This window comes from Hippocampus bargibanti, linkage group LG22 (assembly GCF_051943395.1).
Source record: "Hippocampus bargibanti isolate YZ-2025 linkage group LG22, ASM5194339v1, whole genome shotgun sequence".
NCBI lineage: Eukaryota > Metazoa > Chordata > Actinopteri > Syngnathiformes > Syngnathidae > Hippocampus > Hippocampus bargibanti.
The window spans coordinates 6237501-6251223 of NC_142755.1; the positions used below are offsets into that span (position 1 = coordinate 6237501).

General features: G+C 37.6%; 1 protein-coding gene across 1 annotated transcript in view; it reads right to left on the reverse strand.

The window, feature by feature from the left end:
• Positions 1–13723, reverse strand: part of il17rel (interleukin 17 receptor E-like) — a 136358-nt gene that overhangs the window by 90511 nt on the left and 32124 nt on the right. Inside the window, exon 16 of the mRNA XM_088988747.1 lies at positions 12842–12970. The gene's annotated coding sequence lies outside the window, so the exon portion shown is untranslated. The remainder of the gene's footprint in view (positions 1–12841; positions 12971–13723) is intronic.

Here is a 13723-nt window from a genome sequence, read left to right on the forward strand (position 1 = left end):
GCACACTGAAGTATAAGGTGTACCCCAATTAAAGGTGTATTTTCAAACTTTTCACATATAAGGCGCACCCCCAATGGGGTACTTCCAAACGTTGCAAATAGATAAGGCGCACCAGAGTATAAGGCGCACCCCCAACGAATCATGCATTTTCAAGTATAAGGCACTCCCCCAAAGAATTGTGTACTTTCAAACATTTCCCATATATAAGGCACACGAGAGTATAAGGTGCACCTCCAATGAATTGTGTATTTTCAATCATTTCCCATATATAAGGCACACCAGAGTATAAGGTGCACCTCCAATTAATCATGTCTTTTCAAGAATAAGGCGCACCCCCCAATGAATGGTGTATTTTTAAACCTTTCCCATGTATAAGGCACACCGGAGTATAAGGCGCACCCCCAATGAATGGTGTATTTTCAAACGTTCCCATATATAAGGTGCACGCACCGGAATATAAGGCACACCCCCAATGAATCATGTATTTTCAAGTATAAGGTGCACCCCCAATGAATGGTGTATTTTCAAACCTTTCCCATGTATAAGGCACACCGGAGTATAAGGTGCACCCCCAATGAATTGTGTATTTTCAAACTTTCCCATATATAAGGTGCACGCACCGGAATATAAGGTGCACCCCCAATGAATCATGTATTTTCAAGTATAAGGCGCACCGCACCCCCCAATGAATGGTGTATTTTCAAGTATAAGGCACACCCCCAATGAATGGTGTATTTTCAAACTTTTTCAATATATAAAGTGCACCCAATGGGGTATTTTCAAATGTTTCCAATATATAAGGCGCACCAGAGTATAAGGCGCACCCCCAAAGAATGGCGTACTTTCAAACGTTACCATTTATACGACGCACCTAACGTATAAGGTGTACGGTCATCTTTTGAAGAAAAACAAGACTTTTGGGTGTGCCTTATACACCGGGAAATATGGTATTTATATTTTTCATATGGGCTGATGCTCGATGATGCTGTTGTCATATAATTGTGTGTAAATTTTCCTACGATATTGTTTTGAAACGTGGCGTGAAATCCATTCCGATAATACAGTTTAAGAGCATTCTTTTCCCCCGAACTGTAAAATCTCACTTGAGGTCTAAAATACACGATTAATACACGATCAAATAAGAAAAAAAAAAAAAAATGAAATAGTATCGGCCTCCTCGTATCCCTTTGTAAATGCATCACAGAGAGACAAATTTGTGAGTAGGAGTTGGGCTCTCGAGCTATAAATAGCACAAAGAGTTCAGAGAAGCCATCTTTTTCGGGAATCTTAATGCATCGGAACGATAAGCAAAGCCTTTTGAAATGACAACCTCCTTGACGACGGCGCCGCCGCACAAAAGCGTCGCGGTCGCATTGAAGTTCACTCAACGTCACTACTTTTGTCCGAGACAGTTGACTTGATGCGCTACAAAAGCGTTTTAACTCATTCACTTTCATTCCCGAATTTATATGACGTCGAGCGCCATTTTGTTTTTTCATGCTTGGGTGCTGATAAAGCGCTGTTCATGGCCTTTGGCAATTTTTTATTTCTTTTCGACAAAGGAGCACCATTTTTAAAACAACATTTAGGAGCCCGCCGGGAAGTCCTAAATAGCTTTTTTTTTTGTTAACCGGCGTGTATTTAAAGAGTCGGAAATGGTTCCTGGTGCTGGAAAGGACCCCCTCCGCACCCCCCCCCCTCTAAAAAAAATATATCAATAAATATATTGATGGTTAATTATAATATGCATCATAAAAAAATAAAAATATATATTTAACTCAATCACTGCCATTCCCGAATTGTATTCGGGAATTGAAAATATGACGTAGAGCGCCATTTCCGAATGTGTTTGGGTGCTGATAAGGCGCCGGTCAGACCTCTGGTAATGTTTTATCCCTTCCGCAAGGGGGTCGGCATTTCCCTTTTTCCATGTTAGCGCTTTGTTCTAGCTTCCGCTCTTGTTAAAGCCCTATATAAACCAATATTGCATAGTATTTTGTACAGCCGCCCCCATTTCAAGTTCAGATAACTCCAGACACATATAACTTAGGAATTAACTAGAGAGTCTAAGGTTTCTTACATTGCATTGAATGTATTTTGGCTGTTGCTAAAGCGCTATATAAATCAATATGTATGTATTGCATTGTATTTTGGACAGCCACCCCCATTTCAAGCTCAGATAACTCCAGACACATATAAGTTAGGAATTAACTTTTTTTTGTGATAAAAGAAGAGCGTCTAAGGTTTCTAACGCCGTTTTGAAGATTTATGTAGCCCTAAAAATCACTATTCTGTGGAATTCAAGTGACAATGACAAAAACGCTGGCACTGGAGTGGACACATTTTTGCACGTCTGACCACTACAAATGAGGTATTTTATTTATGTATTTTTATATTTTTTAATCACAATGGGTTTTTTTTGGGGGGAGGAATCCGGGTCTAGAGAGTGTTGAATTTCTAAACATAACGATGAGAACGCCAATGCGTATTATTGTCTGTCATTTATGACAACGCAAGCATGAAAACAAACAAAATCCAATTTTGACCGTGTGTCTATTCATAGCTGAAAAATCAAGTTTGTTTGCACAACCACTTTGTCATGTTCAAGATCACAGTGGACACGTGTGTGCATGTGGTTGACTGGCTGTGATTGGCTAGCGAGGCACACTCCCCTTGCATCGTCCCTGAACCTCTTTAACTAAGACGTACGCACGGGCCCGGTCGCTATGACGACGGTCACGTCAGGAGGGTAGCCAGGTGGAAATACTTCCTCTCTGCAGTCAACCTATTTTCCTCCGATGTGATTTATCGCAACCGGCTGCTGTACTTGGTACGGTGTTGTCGCATTTGGAGTGTCTTTGTTTTTGACGCTGATAAAGCGCTGGTCAGACCTCTGGTAATGTTTTTTCCCTTCCAAAAGGGGGCAGCATTACCCTTTTTTCCATGTTAGCGCTTTGTTCCAGCTTCAGCTGTTGTTAAAGCGCTATATAAATCAATATTGTATTGTATTTCCGACAGTGGCCCCCATTTCAAACTCAGATAACTCCAGACCCATATAACTTAGGAATTAACTCTAATGTAGACCTAAAACTTAAATTTATGTGGGTCGTGGATTTCGAGTGACAATGACAAAAACCCTGGCACTGGAGTGGACACCTATTTGCACATATTGCAACTCATTCATTGGAAGTGGTTCGAGCATAGAACCCTGAGGTCTGCCGCATCATTGTAGAGAATGTTATCGCCCCGATATGCATCTTTTTTTTTGTCAGGTGGCAATTGATTATTATTATATTATTATTATTATTATTATTATTATAGTAAAGTCGATATTGATAGTACTGCTTATTACGATACTATTTCTATGAACGCAAGTGGAAAATTTACATGCCGCAGGATCGGATATATCGATAGTCTGGTTATATCGATATTTTTTTCCGACTCCCGAGAATATCGATATAACGAGACTTTACTGTATTATTATTATTATTATTATTATTATTATTATAAATTGTATTGAAGGTGGATACACACAACAAATTGATTTTAAGCTATAATCATCATCACAACATTATTTTAAAAATAAAAAGGACACTCAAACTACCCTATTTTCCCGTGTATAAGGCGCAAAGGTTGTTGCTGTTGTCTGCGGAACTGTCGCGGCTCGTAAATGAAGCGGATTTGCGTGGGACAGCAGAAATCTTTTCTTCAATAGATGCTACAGCTTTGTGTTTACTTTCAACATTTAGCTTGTGGCAAACGTGCACATTCCACCGTGACGTCGCCGATCCACTGGTGACAAGGATGCTTTGATCCTCTCCTCTTTTTAGAACTGCTTTATGCAACAAAGAGGGTGCGGAAAGTTCACTCAACCCGAAATTAACTCAAATCAATAGAAAGGTAGCTAACTAATAGAAAGCTACTACTAATAATAATACTTTGTAGTTAGAAGTGCCTTTCAAAACTCTCAAGGGCATAGCTAATAGATAGCTAGCCACTAGAAGCTCCGTCAAATTTTGTGTGGGTGGGATTCACGGGGGGGGGGGGGGGTATCTTGGGGGGGGTATGCGGTCGAGACTGCAGCAAGCGTCGCCGTCTATCTCAGCCCTTCCTCCTCCCGCCTCTACACACTCTGCCTTTTTTTTCTTCTCTTAGCTTCATTCTCCTCAAATGATCTCTCTCTCTCTTTTTTTTTTCTCCATGAAAGCTTAGCTCTCTCGCTCGACCGTGTGTGCGTGTGTGTACATTTTGTACCGCGTGTGCCAGACACAAAGCCCGTCGGCGTGTTTTTTTTTTTAAATATTTTGTCTTATTATTTTTTTTTTTTATTGCTCGTATTAATATGAGACAAGAAGTTCCTCTCCGCCTTTTTAACGCCCGCCTCTCTGACTTTTCGGCGTCCTTTTTTTTTTTAACTGCTTCGCCTCATTTGACCTCTCCGCGTCTGCCGCCATCTTGTTTTTTTTTTACTACCTCCCACGTGTGTCTGTCTCGCCGCATTTTAGTCCCGCCCTCCCCCTAACAGAGTCCTGATGCGCTTTGAGTATGATGCGTTTTGTCTTAGCGTGTGGCATGCGTGGCGTTTACGCTATCCAGGTGTGACGGCGGGAACGTGACCGGTGGCGGCAGCCAGATCAGACTCCTGCGCCGCCCCCCCCAAACCCCCCCCCCCCCCCCTTCTCTGCTCCGTTCCGCCTCGCCGATGAATTATTCAACCCGTGTTGCATTGCAGTTTTTTTAACCCCCTTTTTCTGCGCAATCCCTTGTAATTGATGACGGGGTTTCTCCAACGCTCGCCATCTTTGACGGGTCAGTCGGCAACGTGACGACCGCTTCGCGTCCGGGAAACGCGCCTGTGGAGCTTTTCCAAGAAGCCCCGTTAATCGGCTGCGACAACATCACTCACCAGTGATGTGTTTTCCCTAAGTTGGCAGAGAGGCTTCTCTTTTCTTTTGACTACTGTGTATGAAAGGCAGTTTGGGGTTTTAGCATAGTGTGTAATGACCATATTTTGCGGTGTATAAGGCGCACCCAAAATCCTTAATTTTCTTTTAAAACATGGATATGGATTGGATTGGATAAACCTTTATTCGTCTAGCAGTGGGGAAATTTACATTTTACAGCAGCAAAGTTATGAAAGGAAGAGGAAAGGTATCAAAGAAGTAGAAAAACTAAATATAGGAGCTGCTGTAAAGTCAGCTTTCTATTAGTTAGCTAGCTTTCTATTGATTTGAGTTAATTTCGGGTTGAGTGAACGCTGGCGCGTGTGGCTGCCGCTGCTCACCCAGAGAAAAGCTTTAAAAAAAGTGATATTGAGTTTTGAAAGGCGCTTATAAATGAAATGTATTATTATTATTATTATTATTAGTTATTATAGTATTATTATTAGTAGTAGTAGTAGTAGTAGTAGTAGTAGCTATCTATTAGCTACCGAGCTAGCTTTCTATCCGAGTTACACGCAGCTCACCCACTGAAAAACGTATCCTGTGACTGTAAAGTGACCTTGAGAGTTTTGAAAGGCACTTATAAATACAATGTATTATTATTAGTAGTAGTTTTCTATTAGTTAGGTCGCTTACTATCTATTTGAGTTACTTTTGGGTTGAGTGAACGCTGGCGCGTGTGGCTGCCCCTGCTGACCCACAGAAAAGCTTAAAAAAGTGACCTTGAGAGTTTTGAAAGGCGCTTATAAATGAAATTTATTATTATTATTATTATTATTATTATTATTATTATTATTATTATTATTATTATTCGTAGTAGTAGTAGTAGATATCTATTAGCAACCTAGCTTGCTTTCTATCTGAGTTACATGCTGCTCACCCACTGAAAAACGTATTCTGACTGTAAAGTGACCATGAGAGTTTTGAAAGGTGCTTATAAATACAATGTATTATTATTATTATTATTATTATTATTATTACAGTAAAGTCTCGTTATATCGATATTCAAGGGAGTCCGAAAAAATATCGATATAACCGGGACTATCGATATATCCGACCCTGTTTGCATGTAATTTTCTCCGTGCGTGCATAGAAATAGTATCGATATAACCGGGACTATCGATATATCCGATATCGATATAACGAGACTTTACTGTATTATTATTATTATTATTATTATTATTATTACTAATACTATTCTCTTACTATCACTATCATTATCGTCATCATTATTATCATTATCACTACTACTATTACTATTATTACTATTATTACTATTATTACTCTTACTACTATTACTATTATTATGATTATTAATATTACAGAAAGAATGTCACATCAATGACAGAAAAGTACTCATGTCACACACTTCAGTTTCTGATCTATTTCTTACGTTTTGAAAGGCACTTATAAATACAAGGTATTATTAGTAGTAGTTTTCTATTAGTTAGCTAGCTTTCTATCTTTTGAATTACTTTCGGGTTGAGTGAACGCTGGACGCGTGTGGCTGCCGCTGCTCACCCACGGAAAAGCTTTAAAAAAAGTGACCAAAAAATGCTACTGTATATAGGTTACATGTTATCAATCATCCACGTCCAAATATATTATATATATATATATATATATGGACTGAAAGACAGACGGCGAGTTACAAAATGGACTAGCGGTAAATTTGATTTGTAGCTCTTCAGCACCCCCGTAAGACGGGTTTTCTTTTTTTTTTGTTCCTCTTCTCCTTTGTTTATGACTTTAGTCTCCTATTTTTTTTTTAATTAAGTGTTGTAATAAGGCTCCAAAGTCAAATTTTACGGCTGAGAATATATATTTATATATGTATAATTCCTCTTGTTGTTCATTGAATCAACACAAAAAAAAAAAATCACATTTTTAGGTTTATTTTTGTACAGGACCATTTTAGCAAATTAGCTAATAAAAGCTAGCAGGTGCTCTTGAGCAAAAGTGCTCATTAACTTAATAATAATAATAATACATTTGATTTATAAGCGCCTTTCAAAACACTCAAGGTCACTTTACAGTCACAGGATAAGTTTTCCTGTGGGTGAGCAGGGGTAGCCGCACACGCCAGGGTTCACTCAAACCGGAAGTAACTCAAATAGATAGAGAGCTAGCTGTTCACTTAACTCATTCACTGCCATTCCCGAATTTATTCGGCAATTGAAAATATGATGCGAAGCGCCATTCCCGAAGTTGTTCGGGTTTTAGTTTTTCTTGCAGGGGTGCCGATAACGCGCCTGTCAGACCTCTAGTGATGTTTTTTTTTTCCTTCCACAGGGGGGCAGCATTTCACTTTTTTCCATGTTAGCGCTTTATTACAACTTCAGCTGAGGTTAAAGCGCTATATAAATCAATATGTCTTGTATTTTGCAAAGCCACCCCTATTTCAAGCTCATATAACTCCAGAATCGTCCAACTTGGGAATTAATTCTTTTGTTCTGATGATAGAAGAGAGTCTAAAGTTTCTTACGCTGCATTGAATGTTTATATCGTCCTAAAATTGAATATTTTGTGGGTCCTGCAATTTGAATAAAAATGACAAAAACCCTGGCACTGGAGTGGGCACCTATTTGCACATCATCTGGTAGTGAATGAGTTGATCAAGCGCTAAATTGAAATATTAAATACTGAATACTCTCTGGTGCTTTCTACTATCGCTGTCACTATCTTTGTCACTGCTTTATTTCCACCCTCATTTCAAGCTCTGATAACTCCCGACTCATATAACTTAGGAATTAATTATTTATCTTGTGATGAAAGAAGAAAGTCTAAGGTTTCTTACGATGCATTGAATGTTTATATCGTCCTAAAATTAAATATTCTGTGGGTCCTACAATTTGAGTGAAAAAAAACCCTGGCACTGGAGTGGACGCCTATTTGCACATCGTCTGGCAGTGAATGAGTTAATTTAACATCAAAATATGATTCATTATTATTGCTTTTGACCAAAATGACTTTCTTCGGGGGTGTACTATATTATTTTTCTAAAATCTGACCAAGGAAGGGAAAATAATAATAATAATAATAATAATAATAATAATAATAATAATAATAGTAATCATCATCATCATCATCACTGAAAACAACTACATGTCCTATAAGCTACGCAGCGAATGACAATAACACAAAATGGCGGTTAAAATGCAACAAATAATCACATTTAACTCCTTCACTGCCATTCCCGAATTACTCTTAGCGCGTTTAGCCCGACAGAGTCGCCCTTTGACCCCGACAACCCACCAGCGGTGCAAACGGCTGCACATAAGTAAGTAAAAGTTAACAACTGGGTGCCCGATGGCTTTAACGTGGCCCATTAGCACAACATGAGCTACGTGTGCCCATATAAGGGCGTCTTAATCCCGCCCCTTCCAAGTCCCGTCAGTTAAAACCATGATCCATCCATACGGGATGGCGCTAAATCGGGGATCGCGGCGGGCCGCAGTATAGCGTGACAGGGGCGTATTACACTGTACGGCCCCCCGTTGAGTGCGTGTGAACTAGCGTGTTTGTGTGCTTATAAGCATAATTACATATGTAGGAGAGGGTGGGACTGGGGGGGGGGCGGGGGGGTTGCATGTACTCAGAAAAGCTGTAGACATGCAGCGTGCGGGAATGCTTGCATGATGGCGGGATTTTTTTTTTTTTTTTTTTTTTTTAGAGGGGGGGGCGTCCATCTGCGTGCGGGCCCCCGATTGCATGCAAATTTGTGTGCCAGTGAATTTGACAAGCAGACCACAGGCGTCGAAATGAGCGGCCATTGCTGCTCTTCCTCCTGCCGAGCATGAGAAATATCGGAGATAAGCGATAGCGTGTCATTTTTATTTTTTTTTTGCTCTCTCGTGTCTGAGCTGAGTGGGAAACACCAAGGCAGTGTCACGGAAGAGACAGGCTTTATTTTGGCGCCTCTCTGTGGTAAAACGCTCAGCTTCCGGGACTTTTTTTTTGCAGCATACGTTAACTCATTCACTGCCATTCATAAATGTATTCGGGAATTGAAAATATGACGTAAAGCGCCATTCCTTATACAGTTTAGGTTTTGTTTTTTCATGCTTGGGTGCTGATAAGGCGCTGGTCAGACCTCTGACATTTTTTTTTCTTTTCCACAAGGGGGCAGCATTTCCCCTGTTTCCATGTTAGCGCTTTGTTCCAGCTTCAGTTAAAGCGCTATATCAACATTTTGTATTGTATTTTGGTCAGCTGACCTCATTTCAAGCTCATATAACTCCAGACCCTAATAATTTAGGAATTAACTTTTTTTTTCCTGATGAGTTTAAGGTTTCTTAGACCGCATTGAATGTTGATGTCATCCTAAAACTCAATATTCTGCGGGTCCTAGAATTCAAGTGACAATGACAAAAACCTTAGCACTGCAGTGGACACATTTTGCACATGTCTGGCAGTGAATGAGTTAAGATGAACTGTGCAAGATGTTTCAAATCACTCCAATTTTTTATAATAATAATAATAATAATAATAATAATAATACATTACATTTATCTGTGCCTTTCAAAACTCTCAAGGTCACATCTATGGCGCTGGTCCAAGATGACCGCGTGACGGGCTTTCAGTCCTTTCCGTGCCAGGTCAGAGGTCATGCGAGGCACGTCTGCCGCCATTCATCAAGTTCCTTCACCTATTCATCATTAGGTGTCAGTTTCCTACTTTCTAGCCTCTTGCTCACCCCCGACGAGGACATCGGCGTGCGGTGGCATTTCGCAACGGCGCCGCCCGTCGATTCGCTTCCACGACCTGATTACATACACCAGGGGGGTGAAAGGTCACGGAAGGATGTTTATTTATTTATTTATTTATTATTCATTCACTCATTCATCTATTTATGCATCCCTTTATTTATTCATCCATCTATTTATTCATCCCTTCATTTATTCATCCACTTATGTATTCAGCCACTCATTTATTCAGCCGCTCATTTATTCAGCCGCTCATTTATTCAGCCGCTCATTTAATCATTCGCTTATTTATTCATTCACTTATTCATACATCCACTTATTCATTCATCCACTCATTCATACATCCACTTATTCATTCATCCACTTATTCATTCATCCACTTATTCATTCATCCACTTATTTATTCATCCACTTATTCATACATCCACTTATTCATTCATCCACTTATTCATTCATCCACTTATTTATTCAGCCACTTATTTATTCAGCCACTTATTTATTCATCCACTTATTCATTCATCCACTTATTCATTCATCCACTTATTTATTCAGCCACTTATTTATTCATCCACTTATTCATTCATCCACTTATTCATTCATCCACTTATTTATTCAGCCACTTATTCATTCATCCACTTATTCATTCATCCACTTATTCATTCAGCCATTTATTTATTCAGCCATTAATGTATTCATCCATTAATTTATTCATCCATTTATTTATTCATCCATTTATTTATTCATCCACTTATTCATTCATCCACTTATTCATTCATCCACTTATTTATTCATTCACTTATTTATTCATCCACTTATTTATTCAGACACTTATTTATTCATACATTTATTCATCCATTTATTTATTTATTAATCCATTTATTTATTCATACATTTATTTATTCATCCATTTATTTATTCATCAATTTATTCATTCATCCATTTATTTATTTATTTATTCATCCATTTATTTTTTCATCCATTTATTTATTTATTCATTTATTTATTTATTCATCCATTTATTTATTCATCCATTTATTTATTCATCCATTCATTTATTTATTCATCCATTTATTTATTCATCCATTTATTCACTCATCCGTTTATTCACTCATCCGTTTATTCATCCATCCATGCATTCATCATTCCATTTATTCATCATTCCATCCATCCATTTATGTATTTACGTATGTATTTATGTGTGTATTTATTCATTTATTTATTCATGTATTTGTTTGGCTGTGGTCGTTTGCCGGGTGGCTCCAGTGCACATGCAATGAGCTTACCTGGCTGTCACGCATCTGCTTAAGGCAAAAAAGGCGCTGGTTCCGAGCTACCAGATGAGGTCCAGCTCATCCGGTTAAGCCATTGTGACATTTACAACTAGTACTTGTGTGTGTTTGGAGTAGAGATAGAGGGGGAAAAAAAATCCATCAATGTATTGATTCCATGAATGGCAAGTGTCAAAAAAGAGACGCATTGCATTATGCAGGGGAAAGGGGTGGGGGGGCAAGCCTACGTAGCCTATTCTCTCGACATGCGACTATCAATCAATCAAAGGCTCCCCGCAAAGGAGGGAATGCGCTTGCGTTTGTGATTCTGTCAATCAACTGACCCGACGGCCATCCCACAGGTCGGCCCGCCGAATTGCGACACATGCACTTCCTGACAACCGGATACACGACAAGGACCAGATAGAGGCGACAACATCCCTGACTTCACAATAAAATAAAACTACAATAGAATACAATAAATTAAAATATATTAAAATAAAGTACATTAAATTGCATTGCAAGTTGCATTAAATTAAATTAATACAATTAATAAATTAACATAAATTAACAAAAAAATAAACACAAAATAAAATAAAATAAAATAAAATAAAATAAAATAAAATAAAATACAATAAAATAAAATAAAATAAAATCAGATCAGATCAAATGAAATCAAGTAAAATAAAATAAAATAAAATAAAATAAAATAAAATAAAATAAAATAAAATAAAATCAGATCAGATCAGATCAAATCAGATAAAATAAAATACAATAAAATAAAATAAAATCGAATAAAATAAAATACAATAAAATAAAATATAAAACAATTAAAACATTAAAATAATAAAATAAAATAAAATAAAATAAAATAAAATAAAATACAATAAAATATAATAAAATAAAAGAAAATAAAATTGAATAAAATAAAATAAAATAAAATGTAAAAAAAATAAAAATTAAAAAAAAAAAAAAAAAAAAAAAAAATAAAATACAATACAATACAATACAATACAATAAAATAAAATAAAATAAAATAAAATAAAATAAAATAAAATACATTTGCAGACTCGTTAGATGACAGCACATTTTCATTTTGTCAAAATTTGGGCTTTCTGTATATTTTGGGTGGAGGTTAAATAACATTGTGGACACGAACGGGCGCAAAAAATATCTCATTTGTTCAATTTCTAATTTTAGTGTAGCAATTGCGATGGGGGGGGATTGCTGACATGTTAAACGTACACAATGAACCATGTGATCGGATTTAAATGAAACGCAAATAGAAGGAGGAATTCAATTAATTCACTGCCATTCCCGAATTTGTTCGGGTTTTGGTTTTTCTTGCTGGGGTTTATCTCCCCTTTGTTTTTGATGACATTATGCGTTTGGTTTTGTAGTTTGTTTTTTTTTACATGTAAACTGGTGTCATGATGCTTCAAAGTCAAATTTCAAGGCTGAGAAAAAAAGAATAATTCCTCTAGTCGTTCATTGAATCAGCAAAAAACATTTTTTTTTTTCCTTCAGATTTTTAGGTCTATTTTTGTACATGACAATTTTAGCAAATTAGCTAATAAAAGCTAGCAGGTACTCTTGAGCAAAATTAAATCATTAACTGAACTCATTCAATGCCATTCCCGAATTTATTTTTTATTTGTTTTTCCCTCCAATGGCAGCCTTTGCCTTTTATACAGCCTCCCCCATTTCAAGCTCAGATAACTCCAGACCCATATAACTTAGGAATGAACTCATTTTTTTCTGATTTCTAATATGTCTGACGCTGCATTGAATGTTTATGTAGTCCTAAAACTCAATATGCTGTGGGTCCCTGGAATTCAAGTGACGATGACAAAAACCCTGGCACTGGAGTGGACACCTATTTGCACATCGTCTGGCAGTGAATGAGTTAAAGTTAAAAATGTACCTGGAACTCCTTAGGCTTGGGACGTCAGTCACAACCAGGATGTAGACGTGTGCCATTGAGGTTTGCTGGCCCGGCGTCGCCGCATTCGCGTCAGCATGAAGATCCTAAATCTGGATTGGACTCCAATTTCTGGTCAAATTAAAGAAATGAAAAACATTTTGAGCAATTATGCAGAAAAACTGTCATTTCTATATTTATTAAATCTTGGGAAAGACGATATGAAGAAATATGACCGAGGAATGTGCTTTTTATAATAATATGACATTTCATTTCTAAGCGCCTTTCAAAACTCTCAAGGTCACTTTACAGTCACAGGATTAGTTTTTCTGCGGGTGAGCAGCGGCAGCCACATGCGCCAGCGTTGACTCAACCTGGAAATAACTGAAATAGATAGAAAGTTAGCTAGCTATCTAATAGATAACTAATAGATAGCTAGTTAGATAGCAAATAGATAGCAAATTGCTATCTATTAGCTAGCTATCTATTTGATCGAGGTCCGATTGACACGTTTTTTTTTTTCTGCTAATCTGCTAGCAAGCTATCTATCTGTATATCTATTAGTTATATAGCTGGATAGCTTTCTAGCTAGCTGGCTATTAGCTATATATTAGCTAGCTTGCTTTTTAGCTCGATGGCTATTAACTATCTATTAGCTAGCTAGCATGCTATCTATTTGAGTAACTTTCGGGGTGAGTGAACGCTGGCGCGTGTGGCTGCCGCTGCTCACCCACAGAAAAACGTATCCTGTGACTGAAGCGACCTTGAGAGTTTTGAAATGTGCTTAGAAATGAAATGGATTATTATTATTAGTAGTAGTAGTAGTAGTAATCTATCTGTCTACCTATCTGAATGGCTAGCTATTAGCTTTATATTGGCTAGCTT